The 15,999-nt window shown below is 35.7% G+C and overlaps 2 long non-coding RNA genes across 4 annotated transcripts in view; one reads left to right on the top strand and one right to left on the bottom strand.

The window, feature by feature from the left end:
* The window catches only part of LOC141374824 (uncharacterized), a 287,992-nt gene extending 276,109 nt beyond the window's left edge, over positions 1–11,883 (bottom strand). The window contains exons 1-2 of the long non-coding RNA XR_012381965.1: positions 11,846–11,883; positions 3,403–3,454 (exon numbers count right to left, since the gene is read on the bottom strand). This is a non-coding gene — a long non-coding RNA (uncharacterized lncRNA). The remainder of the gene's footprint in view (positions 1–3,402; positions 3,455–11,845) is intronic.
* Positions 11,884–11,981: 98 nt separating this feature from the next.
* The window catches only part of LOC112810991 (uncharacterized), a 38,706-nt gene continuing 34,688 nt past the window's right edge, over positions 11,982–15,999 (top strand). For all 3 annotated transcript variants that reach the window (XR_012381959.1, XR_003204931.2, XR_012381961.1), the window contains exons 1-3: positions 11,982–12,041; positions 12,865–12,971; positions 15,853–15,938. This is a non-coding gene — a long non-coding RNA (uncharacterized lncRNA). The remainder of the gene's footprint in view (positions 12,042–12,864; positions 12,972–15,852; positions 15,939–15,999) is intronic.

Here is a 15,999-nt window from a genome sequence, read left to right as displayed (position 1 = left end):
AAAAATTCTATAATTTTATCACGTTTTAATGTAGATAATAAAAAACTTGAAAGTTAAATGATTCCAACATTTTGAAATTAAGTGAAAAACTTTAGAGAAATGAGTTGTTGGAAAGGAAATACAACTTAACTATTTATACTTTCTGTAATACTGGCACTTCTTCAACTGACAGGACATATAGAACAAGGGAGTCTTTCACAAATAGAAATAAAAATCAAATTGAAATTGTGTAACAAGTCTTCCACTCCTAGCTTGCCAAGATGAAAGCAATGGAACAATACACATTTTTCTTCTTCCAAGAGAACAAGCAATAGAGAACGTCAGGTAAAGCAGTTCCAAGAGCTAATACTATAATACAAAAATAACAAAAAGCACAAAAGGCTAAAATGTCCCAGAATCCCCATCCCAGAGGATTGTTAGAAAGTATACTTTCTCCAATTCTGCTTTCTTAATAATTTTTCTGAGGCCCGTGTATTAACTTTTACTGGTTTAAGCCATGGTAGTAAATGATTCATTCTCAATGCCTTGACACAACAAGGTTTATTTATTATTTTTAGAGAGAAAGAACAGGGGTGGGAGTGGGCGAGGGAGGGGGAGAGGAAGAGAGAATCCTAAACAGGCTCCCCAGTGAGCACAGCCCCCAACACTGGGCTGGATCTCACAACCCTGAGATCATGACCCAAGCCAAAATCAAGATTCGGATCTTTAACCAACTGAGCCATCCAGGCGCTCCCAACAAAGTTGATTTCTAATTTCTCACTCATGTTATATGTTCTACAGTTGTTTTTCATGTTCTCTTCACCCCAGGATCCAGAAGCAGCCCCTATCTGGATATTGCCCTTCCCACTGCAGAGAGAAAAGACCAAGAGTATAGCCTCACAATGACTCTTCAGAACTCTGCTTCAAGGCAGTACATACCACTTCCAAAGCTTGATGACAATAGTACCAGAAAGCAGAATCCAGAAAGAGGAAATATGGCACAATAATCAAACCTATCACAGATCATCACACACAAATACCTAACATGGTATTAAGAACAACCAGCTAGCTCAGTCTTTGCTTAACCATGACCAAGGGAAGAATTGGAGTTGAGAGTTTCAGTCTTAAGTATTTTCCCTACATAGAAAAAAATTCACTTCATCAAGGTGCAGAGGAATACATACATTCTAGCAGGAATGAGTCAGCTCCTTTTGGTTCATTGTCATGGCATCTATTCATATTACCAGAGCTTTAGTATTAAAATAACATGTGATTATGGTAAAAATTCTAAAAGCAACAGAAAGCAATATATTGAATTAAAAACAAAACAAAACACTACATCTCAGAACCACTCCCCAAAGATACTCATTACAATTTCTCAAATATCATTCTAGAAATTGTTCAACCAGATACTATTTGTAAGTTTCCTCATTTGAAAATTGAGAATAATATCACTTCAAATGATTGTTGTATCAAATGACTTAAGACTTACAACATATAGAAGACTGCCTTACGTATGATAAATTGCATATAAGTGTTAGCTACTATTATTATTTTTGTCAAGCACTGTTCTAAGTGATTTGCATGTATGAGCCCACACATGTGTGCACACACACACACACACACATAAACACCACAACTACCGCCACCACCATCATACACACATATGCTTTATTAACAATATTCTCTTAAGATAAATTTCCATGTTAATTCAAATACATCCCACTCATTGTTCAAAGGCTATTAAGGTATCCCAATGAATGAGTTTAATATGAATTTATTTAACCAGAAACCTTTCCTGAGGATTTTACTTTTTGCTATTACAAATAACACAGAAATGAACATGCTTATGTCACAGTATAAATTCCTAGAAATGAAATTGCCAGGTCAGAGCTATGCATTGTTTGATTTGCCAAGTTGTCCCTGAGAGAGTCATCGGGGATTTTACCAAAACCAGGGTTCTGGCTGGATTGCACTTTCCTCCCTCACTACAGTTAGGCATGGCTATATGATTTACTTTGGTCAATAAAATGTTAGCAGAAATAATGTGCTACGTATTTCACTGTAACTCGCCTTCCTCCCACCAGAGTGAAAGACAGTGTTCAAATAGTGGCTGCTCCATCAGTTTGTTCATTTAGTGAGGACAACATAAAGGAGCGTTCTTCCCCCACTGATCTGAAAAGGACATGTAGGGTAAAAAATACATAATCTTTCCAGTTTTCAGTCACTAAGAGTTTGGAATTGTTTGTTTTCACAAATAAACTTGTGAAAGTATCAGTAAATATTACAATGGATTTGCTCTTTATTAAGAAATGGTTAATATGTATAATTATTTATATAACTAATATATACATTATATATTTTGTATATTATAGTATAATCAGATACTTATTCAGGAAGAATCAAAGTATAACCTGTTACCTGTTCTAGGAATTAGGGGGAGAGGACTAGGTATATTTAGGTATATCTGACAAAGGCATTTTTCTGAAAAGGATAGATTACTATTACAATTAGTCAAATTATAAAAGGTTTCCTTCTTTGTGATTACATAAGAAAATAGGTTTCCAAATAAGCTACAAAAGGCAGTTTCAAGGTTGCTGTCCTTTTTAATTTGATATTCAGTGCATATCATAAAATTGAGACAGATATTTGTCATGTAAGTCTATGTAGGTACATAAAAACAGCTATAACATTTAACTGGAAAGCCATCATGGTCAACGGAATTAAGAGTCTGGATTCCATTTCTGAATATGTCAGACAACATTATGTACCAATTCTTCCAGGCATATTTATGACACGCTACATTCTATCTTTCCTAGACAGAACCTTGTAAACCCAAAGAAGATGTACAATGTACCTAGCAGGGCAAACTGAGAGATTAATTCTCTAAAGTGCTTCACTGTTTTCCCATCTGAAGTGAATTGCCCCCATTCCTGATCTGAGTGAAGGGCTGAGTCCACACCAAATCCTAACTGCAGTTGATTCTTCTCGGAAAAAGCATATTGCTTCATGCTTTAAGGAATCTCACAAATTTCTGATTTTTTTTTCCTGAGCATTTTTATGACCTCCATGAGTGCTGGACAGTCACCTTCATACCTCCAGAGGTAGGCATCTTTTTCCTGTTCAGGATACCTTCTGTTGTGTCCTCACCAAAAGACAAGAGCCATGTTCACCTTGATACACCTTTGGCAACACCTTTAAACAAGTTCTACTGTACACTTCTAGCAGTCTGGTTAAACTTTGTAAGAATTGTAATTGTTCTGATAGCACATTTCCATTATAGTTGATAATAAGAAGAAACATTTATTTACTGGATGAATTACTTGGATGAATAAGGATTTTGACCAGATACTGCCCTAAGGTTTGATATAAGAGAATGTCAATCAGCAGCCTGGGCTGAGGGAGTAAGGGAGGTCTGCCTACCTTAGAACGCTCTGCTCATGCCACCATCTTATTCTGCTCCTCAGATTCCAAGCTGCAAAAAAAAAAAATGTTTAAATTTTGTTAAAATTCATATTGGAGACTCAAGGAGAGAAGCCAATGCACTAATATGCATGAAACAAAACAAATATTTCATGAGCTGAAAGGAATTCATGTTAAAGTACCTTTCATTTTAGGGCTGAACTATTCTTCAGTGTTAAGTTTCAAAATCTTAATGTTTTACTGACTATCGATAAAAGACCAGAGAACACAGATGAATAAAGATATATTTGTAAATCATATGCAACTTTATTTTAGGAGTATATCTAGCTTTTGCTACAAAAATTAAAAAGTTATCCACATACAGTTTTGGTTTCAAAAATATAACCATGTAATGTCTTAGACATTGAAAATAATTGCTTTAGTAATTGTTTCCCTTTTGCATTTTCTAAGCATTGACTTTCCAGGAGAGCTCAAATTGAAGTGGGTATATTAGCAATTTCTATAACTTATATACTTAAAATATATCTGTTTTTCCAATGTGTAATTGACTGTCTTACCACTATTCCAAAATAAATACTGATTTGCTAAATATTGCACCGGGGACTTTAAAAAAAACATATTGCTGTTACATTACCAATTCTCAAAAACATTGCTTAATAATTTCTTGGCTTTGTAATGGGATAATTTCTTGGCTTTTTAATGGTATACTTTAAATCCATGAATCAATCAGAAATTCAAGCTATTTTTTATTTAAAGTAAGTAAAGGCCAATTTGCATATATATATACATACATATATTTGTTCCTTTTAGGATAAAATTCTTAGTGAAACTAATTAATGTTATGGAGGAAGAATACTCTTCATCACCTATACTGGGTATGTATATGTGTGTGTGAACTATAAAGGATTCCTGTGCTTTTCATTTGCAAATTTTTAACTTAAATTCAGTATCATCTCAAAATTATTTTATGATTTATGAAAAAAATCAGAGATTAAGTAATTATTCACAAGTAAACACAGAATGGAGTTTTAAATAGTTCTTAAGTACAATGTGATTTTACTCTCCATTCCAATGGATGGGTGGCCTTTAGTATTCTGTACCCTCAATAATAAACCTTCCTTGAACATTGTCAAGTACATTCCATATCTCTTTTGTACAAGAACTACCCATAAAAACACAAAAGAACAAAAAGCAAACTTACTAATGACTGAAGAATTGAGAACCAAAGTAGTAAAGTAACTAAAGCCTTACATTAATTTACAACAGTTTCTGGGCTTGAGTACAGGTATTTAGGCTTCAACTTTTGTGCTCTTTCTTGAAACAAATTGTTTGTTTCCAAAGTTACCTGGAGGCTTCTGTTAAAATGGAATTGGGTTAGCAATCGTCGAGATTTCTCCACATAGAACTTCTTATTGAAAGCCAAGGAACTTCAAAAAAAGTAATTTGCAACCATTATTTTATTTAAGTAGGCTCCATGCCCAATGTGGGGTTTAAACTCACCACCCTGAGATCAAGACTTGCACACTCTACTCACTGAGCCAGCCAGGTGCCCCTACTATCATTATTTTAAAATCAGTATTTGTTTTGCTAATTTCCCTATAGACTTTATACACACTTGGATTAATCACAGTTGAAGTTACAGGCTGTGAGTTTTAAAGCTGAATGAATTTGTGAGATTGTGTATTTCTTCAGCAGCCTGATAGAAGTGAAGCTAGCAGATAACTGATTAATCCAAGTGTGTATAAACTCTACAGGGACTTTCATACCTGCTTGGAAATCCTTCTGGTTTTCTCAGTCAACTCTCTTTTCTACTTTTCATAGACATTATTGAAAACTTTTCTCCTACCACTGTTCACAACATTATCAAAAAAGCTCCTCAAAAATCATGGGAGATACTGTGAAGATTTAAAGATTTATATATACATGATATGAGGGCTCAGACCATTTTTGTAAGAATGTTACAATATAGAATGGCCTCAGCTGTCAGAGAGCTCAGAGACAACCTAACTGCTAACAAGCAGGTAACAGAGACATATCAGATAGATATAACCCTGTTTTAACCTCCTCACCATTTTCATCAGTGTAGAAAAAAATGCAGTTCTCACAATCATTAAAATAAGGTCAATTATCATACAATCTCGGAGGAGGGGCTATTAATCATTCAACAAATATTGAGTGCCTTCAACTATATCTTCCAGGTAGTTTCTCAAAAAAGTTTTATTTTCACTGTAGGAGGAAAAATAGGATCCTCCACTTGTATTATATTACTTGAATATTTCTATCCCATATGATCTTTCTTCTGGCTAACTGAAACTCATGGAGTTAACACCACTGGAGAGGGTAGGGGCTCTATTCCTTTTCTCTACATGGCTAGTTTTTGAAGAAAGCCATCTCCAACAAGTTTTGCCTATTTTAATTACTGTCTCCATGGGGTATATACATGGTGTGAAACTAGATGCTACCCTAGCCACAGAAGATTAGACTCAAGACTATTTATATCAAAGATATATATAAATAATTGCTACAGCTATTTTTTTAAATGCCTAAGAAATTGCATGGACAAATAAGCATATATGAATGTAGGTCCCTTCTGAGATAGTTCTCATAAACTCTGCCCAATAGAGGTGCTCAGTATCAGGAGTGCCAAGTCATTCCTACTGAATCCTCTTATAGAGTTAAAATATGGGTGAATCACTCAGCTCAGGGTGCTTCTCCAGAGAGAAGCAACTCTCACAATATGTTTATATATAAATGGTTGCATCACTGGGATCACTGTGTAGCTGGTAGAGCAGATAATCATTCTTGCAAAAACTTCTACCACTACACGAAATCAACATGACTCTTTTGTGGAGGGTTGAGAAAATTTACCACCAGTTAGGTCAATTAATTATTAACAAATGAATTGTTAGTTAGTTAACCATATTGTAGATAAATTATTTATTTGTTATACAAAATACATAATAAAGGTGATTTCTACTTTTTTTGGATCCCTGTTACCTCATACTGATTCAATCCCACCCGTGTATTTTTAAGCAAAAATGTTAAATGAAGGAAAATTTGAGGTAGAATAATCATCTTGACAAAATACAAGAACCTCAATCATGAAAGTTAGACTTATTTTCCCCTTTAGATTATAAAATTTTTTAAATAAATTATACATTTTACACATTTTGTTTAAATAACTTGTCATTCATGGGAAAACCCCAATCACTGAGCTAATCCGAAGGAAGTACATGAAGAGAAAAGAGGTCTTCGGACTGTGTTCACCACTGAGACAGGACTTGCAGAGGTTAGGTAGGTGGGCATCCCTTCCAACAACAGGCTGACAGATGGTAATGATGACTATGAGATGGATGAAGCATCATAGGCCATTCCAGAACCAAGTCCACAGGTCTAGATCCAACCAGGTAGAGTTGTACAGAGCTGGAGACGGGCAGGTAGGCAAGAGTCATATTGGGAGTTGCCTACTGAAACACGTAGACTACTGAGGAGAATCAGCAGTAGAATGCTAACATGTGCAGGGGTGAATTATATGGTCAGAAAGTCAGGGTAAATCCCCAGGGAAGCAGAGAAGTTTTGGTGAGACCACAGTCATCCTTCCTGGAAGGAATAATAATTACTCTGTTGTGTTTCTTGAGAAAACAGTAACTGTAACAAGATTTACTGATCGTGAGATATGGTATAGTATGGTATGTTGCAAAAAGAGCCTTAAATCCTTCTTTGCTTTATCTGTGACCTTTAATATGTTACTTTGCACCTCTTCACATCAAGAACTAAGTCTATTCTCCCTTCTCCTAAATCTTGGCTGGCCCTATATCTTCTTTTGGTCAACATAATACAGCAGAAGTGAAAGTGTACCAGTTGAAATTCGAGGTCTCAAAGACTGCTTGCCTTTATTCAATTTCTTGGAACTCTAGGCAGTCACCATGAGAACAAGCCCAGGCTATCCTGCTGGATGATGAGAGAACACATGGTCCAAGATGAGTAGTCTTAGCTGAGGCCATTTTATACTAAGCAGCCCCCAGCTGACCTGGCAGCTGACTGCAGACACCAGTTCAACTGAGTCCAGCCCAATTTAATGACCAGCAGGATTATGAGCTAAAAAACTTAAAAAAAAAAAAAGGCTATTGTTTTAAGCCACTAAATTCTGTGATTTTTTTTAAACAGCAAAAACTAACTGATGCAGAAATAATTGGTTCCTGGAATTGAGGTGCTGCCATGACAAAAATCTAAAATAAGTGCCATTGGCAGTGAGTACTAAGTAAAGGCTGAAAAAATGGCAAACAAACTCTTTGCGAATGCTGGGGGAAATAAAGCAAATTGTTATTGGAGGTTAGAAAAATGGTAATCTGGGGCCCCTGGGTGTTTCAGTCATTAAGTGACTGCCTTCAGCTTGGGTCATGATCCCAGGGTCCTGGGATCGAGCCCTGCATTGGGTTCCCTGCTCGGTGGGAAGCCTGCTTCTCCCTCTCCCACTCCCCAAGAAAAAATGATAACCTGTGTTTCTTAGAATAAAATAATAAACAAAAGTATTACCTACAGGAACACGAAAGATGACAAATGTATATAATTAACTTTGGATTTTGGCTCTAAAGAGCTCCACAAAATGTGGAAATGTCAGCTGGTTGGTCCTAGCTACATATAGGTACAGGAAGAAGGAAATGGGCTAAATAAAGAACTGGCCAGTCTGCAAGGAGAATTTTGAGGGAATACAGAGGGGACATAATTTTCTAGGATGTAAAAAATTGTTTATCTTCAGTCTTCCCAGTCAGTAAAAATCTTCTACGTATAATGAGGACTGAAGAAAAAAGATCCATTCAAGAGTATAACTCCAAAACCTTTCTTAGGAAGTCTGAAAGAATTAATATGTTGTCAAACAGACTCTCAAATAGACAAAACTACTCCCCAATTTCTTAAGAAGATGGTTTCACAAAAGCCCAATCCCAAAGTGACAGTAAATAAGCCTATCAATAGAGAGGCATGTCTTGAAAACAATCATGGGTATACCTTTTTAATAAATGGAGTGGGCATAAATCAAACTCATAATCTACAGTAATTTGGAAGAAATTTTATATGTAAAAATGACATCAACCTGGATTAAAAGAGAATGATTTTACTCACATGAAACTATAAGCTATTATTACCCTTATTGCTGTTTCTAAAGAGGAAAAAAAGGCCTCCAGGCTCCCAAATTTCTAGGGCTGGCTGACAAAATATTTTATAGGGCTAATGAAGGACACTGAAAAAGGAAAGATGTCCTAGAGGGCAGTCAATAACCCTGAAGGTAGAACCAAGAGCCATGAAGAACAATGGGAAACCACTTCCAAGGAGTATAACCTCACCTTAATCAAAGAATACTTACTACTCCAAGACCCCACCTGGAATTTAAAATTGCTGTGGACCAATGACTGCTATGTAACTCTGATTTTTTTTTTTCTCTTTTAGAATGGTATTTATTGAAGTTATTCTATTTCTGTGTCAACATCGTACACTGGATGTTTGTGGGATAACTTTTCATTTCATGAGTCTCAGGATCAAGGGGATCCATATATGAGTTTCATTTGGACATATCATAATTATATTCTAGATTTCAAACATGATGTCATAATTCATGTGTGACTTTTAGGAATTTTTGAATAAAGAAGAGAATGTTGGGCGCCTGGGTGGCTCAGTTGTTAAGCGTCTGCCTTCGGATCAGGTCATGATCCCAGGGTCCTGGGATTGAGTCCCACATCGGGCTCCCTGCTCCGCGGGAGGCCTGCTTCTCCCTCTCCCACTCCCCCTGCTTGTGTTCCCTCTCTCGCTGTCTCTCTCTCTCTAATAAATAAATAAAAAAATCTTAAAAAAAAAAAAAGAAGAGAATGTTTTCCATGGGGAAGAATGTGAAAATTGTAGCCAGAGGCAGACTGGTAGATTCCAGAACTGGTCATAATCCTTCATTCTTCCTTGTATCTATATTCTTTGTAATGTGTCTATAAAGCTTCTCTCTTAAGAGATACATTCTATTTCCAATTATTTTGAGTCTGAGCTGGCCTTATGACTTGCTTTGGTCAACAGAATGAAGTAAAAGGGATGATGCACCAGTTAGAAGCCTAGGCCTCAAGCAGCTTAGTTTTCCACTTCTTCTCTTGGAACCCTGTCCAGGAAGCAGGTAAATAAGCCCAGGCTCTCATGCTGGAGGATGGGAGTCTTCATGGAAGAATAACGAGCCATTAGAGCCAAGTCCATTCTTGACTAGGTAGTTCTAGCCAACCAGAGAGCTAACTACAGACACACGGCTGAATCTGGATGCATCCAGAAAAACCATTTAGCTGAGCCCATTCCTAATAGTTGGCTCATAAAATCATGAACTAAATAAACGATTGCTGTTTTTAGCCACTTGGTTTGAAATGGTTTGAAACAAAATGAAAGCTAACTCTGGGGATATTTCTTAACTTTTCTCAGCTTCTCTTGTTCACCCAGAAAATGCTGACAAAAAGAATAACCATTATGTAAGTATTTAGAATAACGCCATGTATACAACAAACACTCTTAAATATAAGCTATTATTGTCCTTATAGGAACCAGTGGGTCTTTATCAATGTTATTATCCATTGTTGTGTACCTACTATCAGGCCACTATGCTTGGCATTTCCCTGTTATCTTTAATCCTCACAACAAAACTCTAAGTAATTATTTTGATTTCCTTTTTACAGATGAGAAAACCAAGGAACGATAATGTTGACTACACCCAGACAATGAACAATTAAGTCACTAAGCCAGGGTTTGAAAGCCAGTCTGAATTTTTCTATTCTACCAGAGCTTCTGTGGTAGATTCAATATCATCCCAATTCTCTCCCTTGTAGTATTATTAGTCATCCATTCCTTTACCACAGCCTCATGGTAAGTGGCATGTATTTCCCTAGCCCTAGACTTTGGTATTGCCCATGTGACTTACTTTAGCCAATGATTAACAGATGTGACCTAAGTAGAGGCTTGAAATATGGTTAGGCACTTAGGCTTGTCCTCTTGTGATTCTGTCATAGCCATGAGAAGACCAAACCCCAGCTAGCTGCTTCCCCCCCAGTTGGGTACTTTAAATGAGACACAAGAAGCAGAGATGCCCTGACTCACAGACACAGAACAATTACAGCCAATTACAGCCAATTCACAAGTTCATGAGAGAGAAATGAATGTTCAGTGTTGTGTGTTTGCCATAGAGATTTTGCGGTTGTGTGCTGCCTAGCAAATGTGACTGATACAGCTTTCTAGCCTTCAAATGTTGCAATAACAAAGCATTCGATAATATAAATTTCAACCAAAAGGGGAAAAAAGGCACTTTCATATAGGAGATAAAATTATAGTTTCAAATTTCAATTTCCATCCTTCTTGGAAAATATATGGATAGATACCTTGTTTGAAATTTAGATGTAAACTTCACACAGGGAGAGATGGACTCAGCAGGTCTAGAGTCTAAGGGTCTAAGCCCTGCACATTCCAAACAAAGCTTTGGTCCTTGACTGGCTCCTGGAAGATAACCCAGTCTTTGGAATTTTCTGCCTCAAGAGTGTCTTCATTTATCTGGGCCCTTGGGCCATGCCAAATAGTTTATGCTATGTGACTCTTGATCTCAGGGTCCTGAGTTCAAGCCCCATGTTGGGTGTAGAGCTTACATTAAAGATAGATGATAGATAGATAGATAGATAGATAGATAGATAGATAGATAGATAGATAGAAAAAATCACTGGACCTGCAGTCATAGGGACACCTGACAATAATGTTATTGTCCCCATACATTCTTGGAACTCAGATTATTTGCCAGGCCAAAAAATAAATAAATAAAGAGAGAGAGAGAGCAGCAAATATATCATATAGGTATGGTTACTAGTCTCCCTGGAGAGTGTTGCCATTTCTCTAGGGAATCCCTCTAAGTACCCAAAAGAGTCTTGGTAGCCAGGCCCAAATACTGTTTCTAAGTAGAGTATATTTCTGGATTCAAGATTGTTCTGGAATGGATGGGCTCTGGCATAACATTAGAGATATCTGGTTCTCCAAGTTACTGCTGTGAAATCTGAGCAACCTAAACTGAGTAAAACTACTGCTTTATTCCCCCAAAATGAGAGCAATGTTTGAATAGCATTTGGATTATAAAACATTTGATCACTCATTATTTTAATTGGTAAGAATGAGGGGTAGGACAGAAAACATTTATTTTTAGAAAAAGAAACATTTATCTTTGGATCAAAAAGTGCCATGATGAGGGCCTGCAAATTGGGAAAAAAAGATCTTGGACTCAAAATTATATATTCTGGAAGGTAGAAGATTAGAAGGGCAAGGCTCTCAAAATTGTAATGGCATATATTATTTCTAACACAGAATTATACACAGTTTTACTATCAAAATAATTGGAGAAAATAATATGTAAAAAAAACTACCTGTGGTCCTTATAGCCTAAAATACTCACTGTCTGATCTTCTGCATAAACAGTTTGCCAACCCTTATTCTAAAAGTAAGAACAGTGTTTCTTCTTGGTAAGAATGGCATGCTACTAGAATGTAGAATGCGAGGGCTACTAGGATTCCAATATTCTGTTTCTTAATCTGAGAGCTGGTTACACTAGTGTGCCCAGGAAAAAATTCATCCAGCTGTACACCTATGATGTATGTGCTTTTCTATATGTATATTACATTTCAATTAAAAATATGTACATAAATGTGTATATATACCTGTATACATCTATCTGTCTATCTATCTACCAACTCCATCACCACTTTATCCTAAGCTACCTGCATCTTTTACTTGGATTTTATAATAACTTCTTATCACTGATTCTCCCCACAACATCCAGATAACTCAACAAATATATTCAGAGGTTTCCTGAGACCCCAAATAAATTCTGAAGAGCATACTATGACCTATGTCCCCGATCCTTCTCTAAACTCTCCTCCTGTTATTCTTCCCCCTCCTTGCTCATTTTAATCCATCTTGGAGGTCCTCCTTCCTTATTTATCCTTACAAACACAAAGCAGTGTGTATCTACATCAGGATCTCTGCATCTACTACTTTTTCCACCTGGCATTCTCTCTCCCTAGATATTTTCAGGGCTTACCTCCTCACTTTATTTTTGTTTCTATTCAGATGTCACCTTATCAAAAAGGACAAATAGGAAGAATATCATTCCCCTGCACAATTACACTCTTTCCCTTTACCCTGCTTTATTTTTTAATAGAACTTACTTCCATCATATATAACATATTTTTATCATCTGTCCCTCCCATGAGAATGTAAACAACATGATATCCATGACTTTGTCAGTTTTACTCACTGCTTTCTTCAATATCAAGAATAATGCCGACACATAGTAGGTGATCAATAATTATTTGTTCAATGAAGCATGAATTTGGATGTGGTCATGTAGTAAGGATCCCTAAAAACAATAAGAGAGTTTGGAGATCTTAATCTCTCTCTCTCTCTCTTAAATAGATACCCTGCCTCTGTAGAGCCCAGGCCCTACCTATAGGTATGTGGCTTCTGGAAACCAATAATCTTGGTTGAGACATTGACTGCCAATTCCTCACTGGGTGATCATGGTAAGTCTTAATTTTCTAGGCTATAAATTGGATATAATTGTAGCAGCTACTTCGTGATGTGGTTGGAAGGGGGATATCATATGAGCAAATCCATATAAATTACCTGGTTTAGACTTGGCACAAGTAAGCACTAAACATATATTAACCATTTATTATTACCATTTAGGATTTCTCTGGTGCCCATGGGCTATTTGTGAATACTTATACTCACAGCTTTGGGAAAGACAGTGAAAGTTCTTCATACCTAGGGCTAGATAACTGGAAAATGTTATTGAGTGATAAGTGGATTTAAGATGGAAGATAATGAGGCAAAAAATACTGGCTTGCACATTCATATTCCAGGCTGAAGCAGTAAACTATGACAAAATAAACCAAGGTTAATTCTGAAGGAGGGGTGGGATTTAAGGAAAATAAAGAGTAATAATTAACAGAGATCAAAGGAGAGTTGAGAAGAGGACTGAAATAGAGAAGAAGCAGGTTGGCCAGGAAAAACAGACTTCAGCCAACAAGAGAGAGAATGAATTAATAGCAGGATGGTCAGAAAGCTGTCATCAACTACTAGTGGAACCAGAATGAGGTGAAGGGAAGAAGCTGAACTGGGTAGGTACAGAAGTTAAAGTACTTCCTTTGGAGATCAACTGAGTCAATATTCTGTTGATTACTCTTAAAGACAGTTGCTCAGTACTATGTAATCAACTCTAGGCAATGAAAGGAGGGTTAAAAGGAAAGGGAGGGGGAGCTTCTCACACTTGTGACCAGAATCTCTGGACAGATTCCACTATAATCTTAGTGCAACCTATTTTCCAAGCAAATTTACTGACAACTAACTGTCCAAAAAATTGCACTGAATAAAAATTCAGTATGGGTAATAGATATACATACAATGTATGTAGAATTCATACAATTAATAATTTAACTTAAAACAGTTGTTTTAGGGAGGTACACAATTAGTACATTATCAAGGAACACCCAATTTTCTAAAGTTGTATTTGCCCAAACATTTCAAAACCTGTCTTCCTTGAACTTGTTAACATTTCAGGATAAAATTAGTATTGGAAAACAATTTATTTTTCATAAAACCAGGAAGAAAAGTGACAATAAAAATTAAAATATTTTGAATTGATAATGTGTGAGATACCCAATAAAATATACTTTAAAAAACCCTCAGATAAATTTATGCTTCTTGCCACCATGTAAATATTCCAATTACATAGTAAAAAATACACTTCCTTAAATATAAAAATTTTTATATAAAGAGATTATTTCAGCATCATAAATGCTGAATTCTCCAATTGTCATTCAGTTATTGAATAATTTTATATAAAAAGAGCCAATTACCTAATGTGGAACTCACTTTCTTCTCAAAGTAATTTTCCATCCTATTAGTTTTATATCACAAGTGATATAGAACATGTTTCAGACACTATATATCATTTCCCAGTATAGTTTATAAAAACTCAAACTAACAGAAATTTTTCAAATATTGATTAATTTATCATTTATGTGAAAGCTGGAATAGATTTTCCAATTCAACTACAGACCATGTTCTGCAAAAACTCCTTTTAAATCTAGCTAACCTGACCAAAAAAATAAAAAAGACCAATTTGCAATTTTCTCTTCTGAAATAAAATGTGAATCTGAAGCTAATGAATATATATCCATAAAAATATGAAGATCTACACAGATAACATCAAGCACAAAACTTTGTTTCAGTTTTCAACTGTGTTAGAGGCTAATCCATAGCCCATATGACATTATATAAGCAGTAACCTGATCTGTCCTATGTTTTTTCATATTCTGCACATGGAATGAATTTGATAATTTTTCCAAAACTCATTCTTGAGAGTATAAAACTTTTCATGTCTGCCTCTCTCTTACACACAAACACAACATGCACACAGAGCTGTATATACATTTAACTAATTATATTAAGAAACATATCTGGAAAAAGGTCCATTTCATACAAAGCTAAAAATCAAAACCACCCTGTTAATAGCAAAAATGTTTATCAGCTGATGTGGATTTATCACCACTGGTTGCTATCATAAACTTAACACAGACAACCATTTTCTGAACACAAACAGCAGATTCATCAACCAAAACATTCTTGGTCCAAAGTACATCTGAATAGATCTTTCTCAAAAGTCTCCAGCACAGGCAAGGTTTGTGACTTCTAAATAGCACAGCAACTGATAGTCAGGGTTAGTGAGCAAAAGGTTTAAGGTCTGCATTTTTATCAGAAGTACACATATCTATTATACCAATACACTGTGAAGAAAACCAGAAAAGAGTTCCACATGAGTTTGCTGTCATGATTTAAAATGCTACCAGAAAGTATATTTCAGCAAAGAACTGAACACTGAACTCTCCGATTTATTCATTTTAATTTGTACATTCTCAACTAGAGCTAAATCTAGCATCAATTCACTGGACTTGTTTCGTAAAAGGATTTTTTCAATTACATATAGTACATTATTTATGGTGACCCTCCAGGTGCATTTCCATTAGGAGGCATTACGGTGTTTACAGACATATAGGTGTATATAGGTGTATATAGGCATGATCCTGAATCGTCTAATTGTTTCCACGAATATTTGGCCTTAAGTATTCATATGGACTAGAAGAAAGAAAATTTATGTATTACCCTAACTGAATTAAATCAGTCCATAGGGAAATTCAAGAGGCATTTATTAGTTGTCAATAACCATTACAGTACTTATTAGGCCTGCTGATATTTTACCCACTCTTATTAAAATTTAGATAGTGCTCTAGTTTCTAACAAATAACATCGTCCTAGTCCAATTTTCAGGCAAATTATTTGCATTATACCTGGCTTAACAGAGAAAGATAATGCTCATCTCTTTTGTTGTTATTGTTTAAGGTAAAACGGACATAATATCTAAAAAGGTTTCACCAGTTGTGAAGATGATCAAAAATTTCATATGAAAACATCATGCCTTATCTACAGTAAGTCATTACATACTCACTGAATAATAAGATAATTGTTATACCTTATCTGGGAGTAATA

The sequence above is a fragment of the Callorhinus ursinus genome, unplaced genomic scaffold (genome assembly GCF_003265705.2).
Source record: "Callorhinus ursinus isolate GAN/ISIS: 27379988/994484 unplaced genomic scaffold, GSC_fseal_2.0 scaffold2, whole genome shotgun sequence".
NCBI classification, from domain to species: Eukaryota; Metazoa; Chordata; class Mammalia; order Carnivora; family Otariidae; genus Callorhinus; species Callorhinus ursinus.
This window is presented reverse-complemented; position numbering and strand designations above follow the sequence as displayed.